This window comes from Cynocephalus volans, chromosome 1, assembly GCF_027409185.1.
Source record: "Cynocephalus volans isolate mCynVol1 chromosome 1, mCynVol1.pri, whole genome shotgun sequence".
Classification (NCBI taxonomy): Eukaryota; Metazoa; Chordata; class Mammalia; order Dermoptera; family Cynocephalidae; genus Cynocephalus; species Cynocephalus volans.
The window spans coordinates 269,683,818-269,698,593 of NC_084460.1; the positions used below are offsets into that span (position 1 = coordinate 269,683,818).

Genomic DNA, 14,776 nt, shown 5'->3' on the forward strand with positions numbered 1-14,776 from the left:
GATGCTGACGTGCCTCTCTCAACCATTTTATTTGAGAAATGAGTTATATGGAATGTGTCACTCACAATGTTAAATGATTGTTGTATGCACGCTTACTGAGCTAGACAGCTGAATCTTCTGTGCAATTGTTTAATTTAAAAATACTATTCTTTTTACTAGTAAATCTGTTAATGATGAACTTGAGGTTTTTGTTTGTCAGCCCGTTGGACAAGAATGGAGTGGAAAGATTTTTTTCAAGGACTGATCTTTAAGCACATTTTCTGGATATAGACCTTAAGACCTGTATTTTATAATAATGGAAGTAAAATATTTGATGCATTGAATCTTCTCATGCATATAACCTCGTTTTCTTCTCCATTTATTTGATAATTGTTTCATCATTTCAGATTCAATTTGTAATAGCAATGAACACTCTTTAATATTTTTCTAATAAGGATTAGTTGGAGAGGTTAATATGGTCAGAAATTTAAAGAAGCCCAGAGTCATCTTAATGAGTGTCAGGTAATTAACCTACATGAATAGATTAAAGAAATTAAGCAGGCACGCTGATGGGTTCTCCTTTCAAGTTCAAATTTAGAACATCATCTTTGCAGTGGTTAGGTCTTACACATTAGATGGTGATTGCTATATTGTTTTTTAATATATAAAAAGCTTAATTGTGAAACCTTATTAGAATTCCTCATCAGATTTGGTTAATTGAAGAATGATTGTGATATGTGATATGAATTCTGAATTCCTTTATCTAAATGATATTTTTTAAATAAATAGTCTCCCCAAAATGAATTTCTTCTTGAATCAAGAACCAGTGCTTTAATATATAGATCTCCGGTTACAAGAAAAAAATAATATTGTAGAACTTAAGTAGTTCGTGGACTGCTTAATTTAGGCCTAAAACTTGGTGAAAGGGATTGTCACTATTATCCTAGAAATGTTGTTCAAATCTAGGTGAAAATTTATCTATGTCAGAAGTCACTATAAAATTAAAAGGCAAGTTCTGAAAATATTGAGTGATTCCAAGGCAAGATTTCATCTACATTATTCAAACAGGTGATGTTTATCTTAAGGAATTCCAGAAATTTATGGAAATTTCTTCCTTAACTAATTATAGTAATGTTGACTAAGTCATTTGTTTTTCTGGCCTTACAGGAGGGAGTTGGTGTGCAGTTAGTTGCTATCCTTTCTTTTACAGTCATGGCAATTTTAGGCCTGGAAGAGGTTAAAACCAGAGACCAGTGGTTTTGATCTCCTCATTGAAAGAAGTTATTTCTGGTCTAGGGTAGATAGTACACTTTTGGAAAATGAGCCAAAATCTGGATTTGTACCTCAGGTCTGCCACTTGCCATTCACTCCTTGAGCATAAACATTCTGTTTTGCACAATGGGGCCACAAATAAACCTCATCCTGTGGACAGAATAAATGAGATTTGTTTGTGAAAACACTTTGTAAGTTAGGTAAATAATACAAATATCAGATGTTACATTGTTGCTTTCTAGGTGAAACTTCTCTTCCCATTCCTAGGTATGTCTCCTCCAGGCTAAATGTACTCATTTTATTTGACTTTCTCTTAGTTTTCAGTCTTTTAATTTTGCTCACGTTCCAAATGCCCTGCCCAATGACTTTCTTAAATAATAGCACCAAGAAAGGGACAGTGAAAATCTGACTGGTATTGAGTTCAAGGGGAGGCAGGATATTGTTATTAAATTTTATACACCCCAATCCTAATCTGTGGTTGGTAAAATGTTAATTTAGGTCAGAATGTGGGTTTTTAATTTGCATTTTGGCCTGTTTTCTTTTTTCTATTGTCACGGACTGTAACACCAACTCTCATTAGTAAGAGTCCCTATTTGAACAATACCAAATCTAATCAACACACTTTGGACTCTTGGGTGGACGGTTCTGTGTTGATTGTTGGTGGGAGTGGGAGAGATACAAAGATAAATAACGCAGAGCCAACCCTACGCCGCTTACTGTGGTTAGTAGATGTCATATTACGTAAGTCTGTTTTTGATATTCTAAGTGTTTTTCAACCACTCATTTGGTCATGTGGTCATTTGGATTTTATGAAATATATTCTGTTTCTCCAGTTATATTAGGGACAGGTAAGGAGCTATCTTTATACTACTTTGTGTTGCCTTATTGACCAGCCAGTTGTTTCCATAGCAGAGGCTCAATAGTTTTGAATCAAGCTGTAGAACCAGGCTAATTGAAATAAATTCCTCCCTACTTTAAAAAAAAAAAAAAAAGTTCACAGGACAGGTATTACTGATGCCGGGTAATAGCATCCTTTGAAACCCTAAAGAGATCAAATTTACTTCTCTAAATTTTACAGCCCTGTTCTCCCTTATTTATCTTCTAACATAGTCCATAAAATTGCCTTCCTGCTTTGCATGGGAATGAGGAGTGTAAGTAGAATAGTCTTTAAGGGCCGACCCCGTGGCGCACTTGGGAGAGTGCGGTGCTGGGAGCGCAGCAGTGCTCCTGCCCGCGGGTTCGGATCCTATATAAGGATGGCCGGTGCACTGCTCACTGGCTGAGCGCAGTGCGGCCGGTCACAAAAAGACAAAAAAAAAAAAAAAAGAATAGTCTTTAAGTCAGAAAAGTTAAAAACACTGAATTCTTATCATATAACCTGAGGCATCCAATTTAATTTTCTTTTATGTCTTTTGACTCCTATTTTATTAAATTTGCAGTCCGTCAACCTCTTTGAGAATTTTCTTAATTTTTCTGTGGATCTGACTTTCTAAATAGCACATTTTGTATTAGACTGTTTTAACTGTGGTTGGAATAATTTATACGTCGTGATTACTTCACCAGTATTATTTCAGTAATTCTCATAGAAAGTGTTTCAGTGCTTACTGTTTGTTAATTTGTCTACTGGGGCAAGTTAAGTGCTGAGAAGTAAAGTAATCCACAAAGTGATTGGGAATTGTTTGGATCTCTGAGGACTATCTAGGATGGAAAATGAAAACACTGAAAACTTACTCTACCAACTTTAATATTACTTTTCTATAGATCAGAACATAGGACACTTTTCATTGTCCTCATAATCATTTGTTACAAAAACGTAGTACTGTAAAGCCTCATAACTACATCCTGATTAAAAACTCCACTTTACAGACTTGATTTACTCCAGCCACAAATGCATTTGGCAACGGAGACTCAAAGGGGGCAGAAAAAGAGCCAGAAAGATGCTGCGTAAACCCACAGGGCTGTTGGAAGAACACTTCAAAATGTGGGTCATGTTTCATGTTGGTGTGAAAGATCTTTGTTTAGTTTCTGGATAAATTTCCATTTTAGGAGGCAACTTTACACCTTTCTAGGATAATCCCACCTGGGCACAATCTGAAGTGATATCTGGTTCATTTAGTTTTCTCTTTGGTAAATCTTTGGGTGGTTTCCTTTCACCCGATCCACTACTACCTGGTACATAGTAGCTACTATTGGCTGGGTGAGTAATAAGTATTTATTGAAGAATTTTTGGTTATTTCTGTTCGTACTTGAATAGTACTTGATGATGAGGCTGAGATCACAACTGCTGAGACAATTACGTTTGTCATCAATGACCTCATTTTCTAATCTCTGAATGTTAACAGAGATCAGAGACAAAATTTGTTTTATAGGAAATAAAATAACCTACTCTCCTGTGCCTTTGACATCCTGAGTGCTTTTCTTTACCACTGAGAACTGGACTTTGGCAATGCTTTGTTACAAAAAGGTGGGGAGTTATTAATATTCTTTAGAGTCTGTTCTAGAATTCTTACTATTAGAAAAAGAGCTTTAATATTAGCACAGTAAGAGAATATGATCTGTATGGTTGGTAAGTGTCCTAGCATATAAGCTAAGCTTTTAAAAAATTACATTTTCCCTTTAAAAGCAGTTTAACATCCAGTTTTTCCAATAGATATTATTAAAATAGAAATATAAATCTGCTTCTGAAAGTCATGTGCTTTAAACTGTTTCCTGAAACACTCTGAGATTTGAAAAATTTACTTTATATATTTAAAATAATATTAGACTAAAATGATATATGATACAAGTAATTTCAGATTATGCTTTTTTTGCTGTTGGAGAAATTCTGTTTCTTTCAGATCTAGTTTACTCAAGTGGTACCTGGAGATCATATCTGCAGTTTTAGGAAATCAAGCCAAAATATTTTTTTCTGTTCAGAGTGACTCTTCTGTAGGAAGGATTCTTTATGCCTTCTTTGCTTATAAAGCAATAAAATATTAATCATTAACTGTAGACCAGTGGCTCCCAAGCCTGGCTGCATATTAGAAACACCTGGGTGCTCCTCCTAGTGATTGGTTTGGAGTGAGGTTCAGTACTTTGGCATCTTTTAAAAGCTCCCCAAGGTGATTTTGATGGCAGCCAGAGTGGAGAATGACTGTGGAGAGAATGGGAAACAAGGAACAATGTAACTTTTGCATATATCACTCATTATGTGGTAAACCAGCCCTTCTGGTTCCATTTTTCTGTAGATGGTTTTGACTTTTAAAATGACTTCATACTTTTCAAACTTTATTGTGAGCAAGAGGCACTTGGGTTGGTGGGACTTGCTAAAAATGCTGATCCTTGGGCCCGCATGCACAGATTCTAGCTCATTCAGGATTAGGTGAGGGGCTGAGTATACTGAGTGATTTTGATATAGTTGACTGATTTTCAGAGTTCCTTTAAGGAATACTGTATTTCAATTATCTATTTCAATGTAGCAATCTGTCTTAAAACTTACTGGCTTTACATACCTACTTGATTATATCTCTTGGGCTTGTGGGTCAGAAATTTGTCACAGTTTGGGTGTTTTTCTGTTTCGCACGGTGTGAACTAGGGTAACTTGGTGATATCCAGCTGCTCCTGGTCTGGAGGGTACGAGATGGCTTAAATCACATGCCTGGCAGGGATGGCTGGAAGGCTGGGCCCAGCTGGGGCCCTCTCTCTGTAGCCTTGAGGCTTTTTGACAAAGCCTGTTTAGCAAGGTGTTTGCACTGCTTACAAGGGTGACACAGGGCTCCTGGAATGGTACCAGGGAGAGTGCTTCAAGACAGCCAGGTAGAGCTGTGAAGCTTCTTATGAGCTGGTATGCGAAGTCCCAGGGTGAGTATATATACCTTTATTCAGCAACAATCACAATTATCACAGAAGACTGACTTCTGTGACCAAACATGTGGGGATTTCTCCCCACTGGTAAGCATGCCAGCAGTTCTTCAGCAGACACCAATGGGGTTTCTCCCAATTGAATTCCAAGCCCATCAACCTGGAGACAGCATCAGTTGTACAAGGTAAGGGCTCAGTTCCCAAGACTGCCCCCCACTTCAGATGCCAGTTAACAAGTCCAGCCTCTGGAACTTCTGACCAGCTAGCTACAAATTAGAGTTCCCACACACCCATCCATCGTTGGGTTCACTTAGTTTGCTTGAACAGCTCACAGAACTCAGGGAAACACGTACTTCTGTTTACTGCTTTCCTATAAAGGACATTACAAAGGATATAGATGAAGAGATGCATTGGGTGGGGTGTGGGTAAAGGAGCTTGCTACCCTCCAGGAATCTCCATATGTTCAGCTACCCGGAAACTCTCTGAACCCAGTTCTCTTGGGTTTTAATGGAGGCTTCATTACGTAGGCATGATTGAAGCATACACAACCACGTAGAAATGTGATTGGACAGAAAGGTATGATCTAACACTAACAGACTGGGTAGGGAAACCCAGAAAGACCTGTTTGTTCAGCTGCTTCTTGCCTCTGTGCAGCATTCCTTCCTCCCAGGTATGGGACAGGACCCCTCCTGAAATAGGGGTCTTATGACCTACTGTCAGCTAAGATAGGTCAGAATTTCCTGCCTCGGGGAAAAAGGAGCAGGTGAGAGGAGGGTAGGAGAAGATCAGAAGCATGAGCCAGGAACTGTGGATGGAAACCAACAGATAAATATCCTAATGTCACACAAGGCATCATTTCTGTCACAGTCTGTCGGTCAAATAAGTCTGAAAGAAAGCCTGGATTCAAAAAGAGGGGGGTTAGAATTTCCCTCTCAATGAGAGGAATAGTACAAAAGTTGGAGCCCTCTTTGAAATCTCACACCCTAGTAGGCAGAAGGCATGTTGCTATATCCATTCCACAAATTTCTGAATTATTGATTTATAGTAATTAGTATATTAATGTAGGGGCTCATTATTTTTCACCTTATTAGTTTTAGTGGTTTCTAAAAGGTATATCTACCTATACACCAGTCATTTTTTAAAAATTCCTTTTATATATGACACAACTAATCTTTTTGAAGCATAGTGCTGATTGTGGAACTCTCCTAAAACTGCAAGTGGGTCGCATTGCCTGTTATATAAGACTATTTAGATAGTCTAAAGCTCTGGCGTTGAAGTAGAGTGTGGTGGTTAATATCATAGACTCTAGAGTGAGACTGTCTGGGTTCCAGTCTTCATTTTGCTACTTACTTGTGGTGTGGCCCTGGGCAGTATACTCTGTCTGCACCTTTTGTTCCATCTGTAAAATGGTAGTTAAAGTAGTATCTACCTCAGTGGGTGGTTGTGAGAATTAAATGAGTCATATGTAATGTCCTCACACTGTGTTGGGATGCTAATAGTTGTTTTATTCTTGTTGCTGTTAACATTTTATGGCACAGCATTCAAGGCCTGTCACGCTCTGTCGCACTTCACATTTCCAACCTCATTTCTTGTGACTGTTGTAATCAACCGTGCTGCAGCCTTGCTCACCTCTCTCCTGTACTCTCTGCATATTTTCTGTCTTTACCTTTATTCATACTGTTGCCTCTCCATGGAAAGTGGGCTTCTCTTCCCCTCTCCATTAGGAAGTGATATTAGCACAAAGTGCTCTAGAAGGCTTTCAATAGATGGAAACTGGAATTTTATACCTCATTTCACTGTTATGCATGGTGATGTTTTGTTCCTCCAACTCTAATATATACTTTTTGAGGGCAACACTTGAGTCTGATTTTTGTCTTCAGGTTTCCCACGCATGTAGCCCAGCACAGTGCCTTCCATATCGGTGTCTAAAATTATAGTATAGGTCAAGAAAGGCTAGGCTATGCTGCAGCAACAAATAATCTGAAAACCTCAGTGGCTTAAAGTAAGTTTATTTCTCAGTCATGCCATGAGTCCCTGGTGAGTCAGTAAGGGGATCTGCACATGTATCTACCCAAGGAAAGCAAAACAAAATCATGCAGTAGCTGTTACATTTTTATATATGGTTTTTCTTAAAAATATTAAAGCCTCAAATATTCTCTCATATTTTAAATACATTTTCCTTTAAAGGAAGATGTTTCTTTCATCCCCCAACGCTCCATTTTGATTCTTGTTTTAAAGTACAAACTGGTTAGCAAGACATGAAATGTGATTCTATAGCATACTACAACTACCACTGCTTATCTGCAAAATAGAATTCTTGGCATAGTCACTAGGTTTCTTGGTTTTACCAAATTGAGCATGCTTAGTAATTTAAAGTGATAATGATCTTGGCAAATTGGAAAGATACTCTATAAACATATGATAATGTTCAGTGGCTTAAAGTTTAAGATAGTAACCAAAAGGATATTATGGATGCAGACTACCATCTATATGAAAGGTTATATATATACTTAGAAAAATAATTGGGAAGATTTTTGTTTTATAATGTAATCCTTATGAGGGCTTATCATAGAACTTTGCTTAAGGAGTTCTAAGAAATACAACTAGGAAAGTGCAGTAAATAGACATAGGTTAATATGGGAATAGGTTATTAGAGTTAAGGATGGCAAATAAAAGACTAGGGTCATAATTGACTGTTCAAATATGTCATCAGGGCAGGGCTTCTGTTAAACATAAGTTGGCAACATTATGTGTTTAACTGGTCCTTGTAAGGGCTGGAAAGCAGTGCTCCTGTATCTACTTGCCATTTTTTGAATAGTATGGAATAAAATATATATAAAAAGGTTAAGAAAGGGCAGAAAATTATACATAAAAAAATTATACATTGGGAGCAAAGGATTTTGAGAACCAAGGAAATGAAGGATGTGGGATGACTACATTGTGAAGGCATCTAGCTATTCTCAATCCCCAGAAAACTGGAGTTAAGGGTGTAGCCTCATATTTGTGTAAGAGACCTGTATTGAAGGACTTCTTAAGACGGAGATTAGCTCTAAATAGGTTGCTTAGAATTTTATTCCTTAGGAGTTTTAGGGTAGCTGATCTGGATGACTAGAAGAATTGACCTGTTATTGTAAATTGTAATCCTATTAAAGCCATGACATTTTGTTGTTGTTTTTTTAAAGACTTGGACCCCTTTGACAATTTGGACATTTAGGAACCCTCTGTCTAGAAAGTTGCACCTGTGTATACCAGCATGTGCTTAATTTCAAGTATTCGATGGGATCCTCAGTTTAGAATCTTGGTAGAACAGGCAAGTGGAAGTTCGTAAAATGGTTTGTATCCCCAGCAGTGAGCTACTTCACAAATATCAGTGGTGATAAAGAGTGAATGTGTTGATGTGTTTAGACAGGCAATAAGGGGGGATTTGTTTTTGAATTTTAGGCATTTTAAAAAGCCCATGCTTGTGGATTTTAAAAAATATTTGCTTTAACACAACACTAAATATTGTAAGAGGCAAGGAAAGTTTATAGCAAAGCACATTTGCTTGGGGAGAAGGTTTCCATGGCTCTCCACTAGCTGTTACATGTTTATATTCTCCAAAACTTTCACTCTGGCTTTTTTCCCAGGAAAGAAGTATCTGCCCTTTCCCATTCTTCTACCCTCAGTGTGTGTGGGCGGCTGTGCATCTCCATGGGGAGGGCACTGTAGGTAAAGCTGTGCAGAGCACTCCTTTTCTTCCACAATCTCAAGCCAATGGAATTGTTCTGAATTGGCTGGGTCTTATTTTCTCAGGGTTATGCCTGGAAGGAGACAGGATCAGGGTGTGATATGTCCCCAAAGCATAAACTTTTTATTAGCACAGATAAATCAATCAGTGGACTCAGTAGATTTTGGGAGTGCTGGTAACGTCCATTGCTTAGGGATCTCAATTACCCAGGAAATACTCAGAGTGTAGATTATGATGCCCTGACTTTGGCAACACCTGCTCTTTCTCCACCTCCTTCTCTCTCCTACATATGTGTATAACACTTGTATGTTTGTGTAGTGGGGATGATATTGGGAAAGGTGAAAGGATTTCAGTCTTTAAATTTCTTAGATTAATAGAAGAATGGTTATCATGTGCTGTGTTGTAAGTGAGAGAGAAGTTTGAAACTCTGATTTAAAATGAAGGGACAGGACTGTGTCCTCAATTATATAATGTTGTCTCCCTGTGTCAAGTAATTCCAGTTATGATGTAATTACTATTGTTCAGGTAATACCCTGCCATTTTTTTAAAAACAGTCTCCAAATATGTTGCTTGATGTTTTGCAATTGGAAAATGGCATCTAGGAAGGATTAAAGTTCTGTATTATTAAAGGATTATCAAATCTGGGTGTTTTAGTTTAATGTGGCAAATATGAATGATGATGCATTAAGTAATTTATCAGTGTAGTTCGGGCTTCTTGTTCCCTCGTTCTTTATAGAACCACTTTAATACATTAGTCTACTTCACCACAGGCTCTTTCCTCTCTGAATAGGAGAAATACCATCTCCCCACCTGTGAGCATTCTAGAACAACACATAGCCAGTTGGTCCAATCTGTGTTCCTGCTATCCAGCAATTTTATGTATTTATTATTTGCGTAGCAGTATTTTTGTCATATGAAATTCAATTGATGCTTAAAAAAATTCTCTAGGACTTTTGAAGACCTCAGAGACATTTTACAGTTCACACTGAAAATGGTTGTTTGAAAAATTACGTTTTCTGCTTTTGCCAACCACTTCTCTGATGCCATCCTTTCAGCAGCAGTCGGAGGGTAGAGTAGCACCTTGCTGTCAGAGTAATTCTGTGGCCAGGGCAGGGAGGCCCTCAGGGAGAGCTTTCTTGACCATACTTTGATGTTTTGTAAACACAAAACAAATTCTTATTTTGGTTCCAATCCTGCTGAGGAAGTGGTTAGCTCAGCTTGAACTCAAATGCATTAGAGATGAAAGGAAATGATGGGTTGGGGAGATCTTACTCCTGGGGCCAGGTGAGAAGTAGCTAGTGTCATTCTGAATGTGCTTTGGAAGAAGGAATCCTTGTAACCTACTTATGGTACCCATTTAGAAACATCTTATTAAAATGTGCTACATAGTTAAAGCTGACATTTTGAACCCTGTATGAGAAAGCGGGAAACCCCTGTCATGAATGATGCCATGTAGAGAATAGATTAGGACTTCTTTTTATATTGCTTTAGTTAAAATGTTACTTTGGAAGGCAGAGGTCATTTGGAGATTGTTTTTTGGCATGTAAATAAAACTCTAATATAAATTCTTTGTTTTAAAATTACACTGCCTCTCTCCTTTATCTCTTTTATAAGGTTCCTACCTTGCAGATTTTTAGCATGAATAAGACTATAATATGTATCAAAAATGAAGACAATATTGAAACAGTTCCATATTCTTAATGTTCTTAATGTGTATAGTTATAGATTAAATGAGGCAAAGTCTGCAATTATTTTAAAATATGCTGATCTACTTATTTTAATTCCATGTACATATATCACATAATGTATATATAAAAGCTGTGCAGGACATAGACTGTACACAGGCAAGCTTGCAGGATATAACAAAAATGAATTGAATGGATCTTTGAAGGTTATGAGTCTGTTGAAGCCTATCAGCTTTTAAACCCAGAGTCTCAGACTCATATCACTTCAGGCGCTAGACAAGTAACATGAAGTAAGCAACTGTTGCATTTTAGACAATGAGAATTTTCTTCATTTCTACAAATGTGGTATTTCTGATTATTCTTGACATGAGATCTTCTTGGTCTATCATCTGTTTCTACTTATAGGCATGTGTGCGGAGAAATATACACTATCTGGTAGTGAGATGTGTGATGCTAAATGTTGGGGAGGCATTGGGCGCCCCCTGCTCAGTGTTAGTTGGTTGTCACCTAGACGAAACTCAGGTTGTCTGTGGCCAGACTTTTGCTTTAACAAAGGAAGATGGCTTTCTGGGTTCTTTTGCAGACTGCCCCGATTTTTGAACAATAAACTGTATAGCTCTAAGTGTATTTAGGTCTACAGGTGGCATCAGCCTGTGGGTTGCCAATTTGTGATCCCTGGTTAATCATTAGACAAGTAGCTGTTTTTTCTTCACAGTTACAAATTGATAGGAAATTTACAAATATATCTTTATAAACTCCAAATTTCTTTGCAAATGTTTAGTTTTTTGGCAAATGTGCTTCATTTATAGAATGTGTATTCCTCGGTTATTTGATATTATTTTCAATATTTTAAATTTCATTTTAAACTCATTGAAGTATTTTTAATAAATATCAACAATTCCATACCCTACCCCTTTTTACTCCACTTTCAACTTCCTTGTTTTTCTCATTTCTTGACAATGTGCTTGAGTATTTGATTTTAAAATTTATTTTCAGTTGGTCTATTGTAGATAATTTCTTTCTTTCCTTCCTCCCAGTTCACATTTCCCAGCCTCCTTCCCTGTTCTCCCTGCTTCATTAATTAAAACTTTTGCTGAGATCAATATTCAGTTTTTATACTAGAATGATGGTAAAATACTGTTCAATGAGTCACACAATATATTTGTACAAATTTTTTATTTTCCTGTTTTTAATAATGGTTTCATTTTGTTTAGTGATAGTCCTTTAAATATAGTTCAAACACATCTTGTCAATTTTTGGGAAAGGATTCTCAGGAGGTATTTTTTTTTTTTGATATTTATGTCTGAAAGTGACTATTCATTACTCACACTTGATTACCAAGGTCTGAAATTCTAGGGTGAAGTCATTGTCTTTCAGAATTTTGAAGGCACTGTGTTATTTTCAGTTTTCTGTGTTATTCTTGAGAAGGCCACCTTTTCACTGTCTTGTATCTCCAGTTCCCCCACCCCCCGCATTTTTTCCCCTCTGATTCTCTGTAATTTTATGGTATGTGTGGCTTTTTAAGTCATTTATTGTGCTGTGCCCTTTGGGCATTCATTAGAGCCTTTCAATTTGTAGACTTATCTTTCAGTTTTGGGAAACATTTTTTTTTTTTTTTATCCTTCCCTCCTCCTCAACACAGAATCTTTCAGTTTTTCTTTTTGGTTCTTCTATTATTTTGCATTTAGGACCTTCTGGAGTACTCTTCTAATTTTCTTTTTCCCCCACCTATTTTTCCTTTCTTTTTCTCTTTCTCTTACTCTCTGTGAAGTTTCTAAGGTTTATTTTAACTTACTGTTGATTTTAATTTCTGCCACTAAAATTTTAATTTCTAAGAACTCTTTATTGCCTTATAAATGTTTCTCTATTCTTTTTAAGTACAGCTATTGTTTACAGATAGAATATTTTCTCATCTCTCTGAGGATGTTTATTAAATTCTTTTCAAAGTTTTCTTCTATTTGCACTATCTTTCCATAAGATTATTTTTCATTTTTATTTATGTTGGTCTGTGACTTTAATGTTAGAGGATTTCTGCAAATGTCTGGTGAGCCTTACCATCCATTTATATTTGAGCGTATCTCTTTTCTGGTCTTATTGATTGGTGGTTTTCCTTGTAGGGTCATCCTGTGTCCTGTTGGACTCCCTGAATGTCAGTATTTATAATTACTTTTCTTCAACTGGTTCATTTTTCTATAGAGTAACAGTTTTAAACCTTTAGCCTCATGATCTCTTTACACACTTAAAAATTATTGAGGACCTTATAGACCAGTGCCATCCCATAGAAATATAATGCAAATAAAAAATACAAACTATATGTGCAATTTAAAATTTTCTAGTAGCAACATTAAGAGTAAAAAGATGAAATAAATATTTTCTTAAATCCAAAATATTGTTTCAGTATGTAATATAAAATTGAGAGATTTTGCATTCTTTTTTATGCCAAGTCTTTGAAATCTAGTATATATTTTACACTTACAGCCTATCTCAATTCAAACTAGTTTTCAAGAGTTCTATGGCCACATGTGGCTAGTTACTACTATTTGGACAGTACAGTTATGGAACTTTAGGTGGGTTATATCTACCAATATTTACTGTATTGGAAACTAAAACTGAGAAATTATAAAAATAGTTACTTCCTTTAAAAATAACATAAAAATCCCACTACATGTTAATACTAATAACTTACTTTTATGTAAAATAACTGTTTTTCAAGATGAGACTCAGTAAGAAGATTGGCATTTTTTTACGTTTTCTTGAACCTTCTTAATGTGTATCTTAATAAAAGATAGCTGCCTCCTCATATCTGCCTTTGCATTCAATCTTTTGCAATATGTTGTTTTAAGTACAGGAAGAAAATCTGGCCCGTATAGATTTGTAGTTGGAAAAGGGAAGAATATTTTAATAGCTGTTTCAGATAATTGATATTATCCTTTGATACTACACCAAAACTTGGCAAATGGTGTTTTCTTATAGGTTAGTTGCAATGTAGAATCTGAGATCATATCAATGAACTTTCCATATTCTCTTACACGAAAATCCATTTGTCTATCTGTCTTTTGAATAGATCTTTTACCCATGCATTGGTTTGTAACATTTGTAACTTGCATTGGCCATTTGGAAAATACTGGATGACTGAGTTATGCCAGTCTTCCAAATATTGACACATCTCATTATACAATATGAAAATATCACATTTGCTTATATCACCATCAGTCTTGTCAGAAAAATCTTGTCAAGGTAATAGTGGTGGATATAGTTTATTCAAGCCCTAACTTCTGCTTGAAAGTCTGAATTTTATCATTGGCAATAAGCATTATCTGTTGCTGTTCTTGACATGACAGGTTCACTCATTATGTTAATTTTTTAGAAAGTGTTAAGAACCCAAGTCTGAATAACCATGTTTTCTCTGTCAATTTTTGAAGTAAAAATGGCATTCCATGAAAAAGCTACTGGTTCTGTTTGCCAGTCAAACAATAGCACACATCTTCCTGAAGATAACTCTCATATGTACATCTCGTTCTGTCACATAGAATGTTGAAAAGACATGTTAATCAAGGGCTGAAATTAAATCAATAACTTTGCTTCACGAAGATCTTTAAGTGAAGTCAGCTTTTTAAAAAACTGAGTATTTACAAAAATTAACTCAAAATGGATCATAGATCTATGTAAAATGAAAAACTATAAAACTTGTAAGACTACCAGTCAAGCTGGCAGAATAGATGGTCCCCAGCATCACTCTCTCCCATAAATCAATGAATTTACAACTGTTAAAAAGCAACGACAATCAAGCTGGGGCCACTAGAGCTCAGAGGAAGAGGAGGAGAGACCTATGGAGTGCATGAAGGCCAGAGAAGCTATGATGAGAGAAAAGAAAAACCTCTCTAACCATTTCGAGCTCTGGCTGCTTCCAGGCTGGAGCTGCTGAGTGCATGGAGCAGGAGCTGGCAAAAGCCACAGCTGTGCCCTTCAGATGGAGTTGCATGGAGGTGGCAGGGAAGAAGAGGGCCTTGGTGGCCCTCAGGCCAGCAAGACCACTAATTGGGTTCCCATGGACCCACATAGGAGCAAGGAGCCACAACAACTGAAAAAACGGAGCCACTCAGAGGCTGGTGAGTCATTGCAAAGGACTAGCATATAGCCCATCCCATGGAAAGTGTTTGTAGCATGGGCAGTGGGGGAAACAGGCCCATTGGGAGAACACTGGGACACAGCAAGGACAGCTGATCTGCCCCCCCCAATCAGTGTAGGACCACTCAGAGGAGACTGGTCAGGA

The 14,776-nt window shown here is 36.9% G+C and overlaps 1 protein-coding gene across 4 annotated transcripts in view; it reads left to right on the forward strand.

The window, feature by feature from the left end:
* PARD3B (par-3 family cell polarity regulator beta) overlaps nt 1-14,776 on the forward strand; it is a 990,710-nt gene that overhangs the window by 46,190 nt on the left and 929,744 nt on the right. The window lies entirely within an intron of this gene.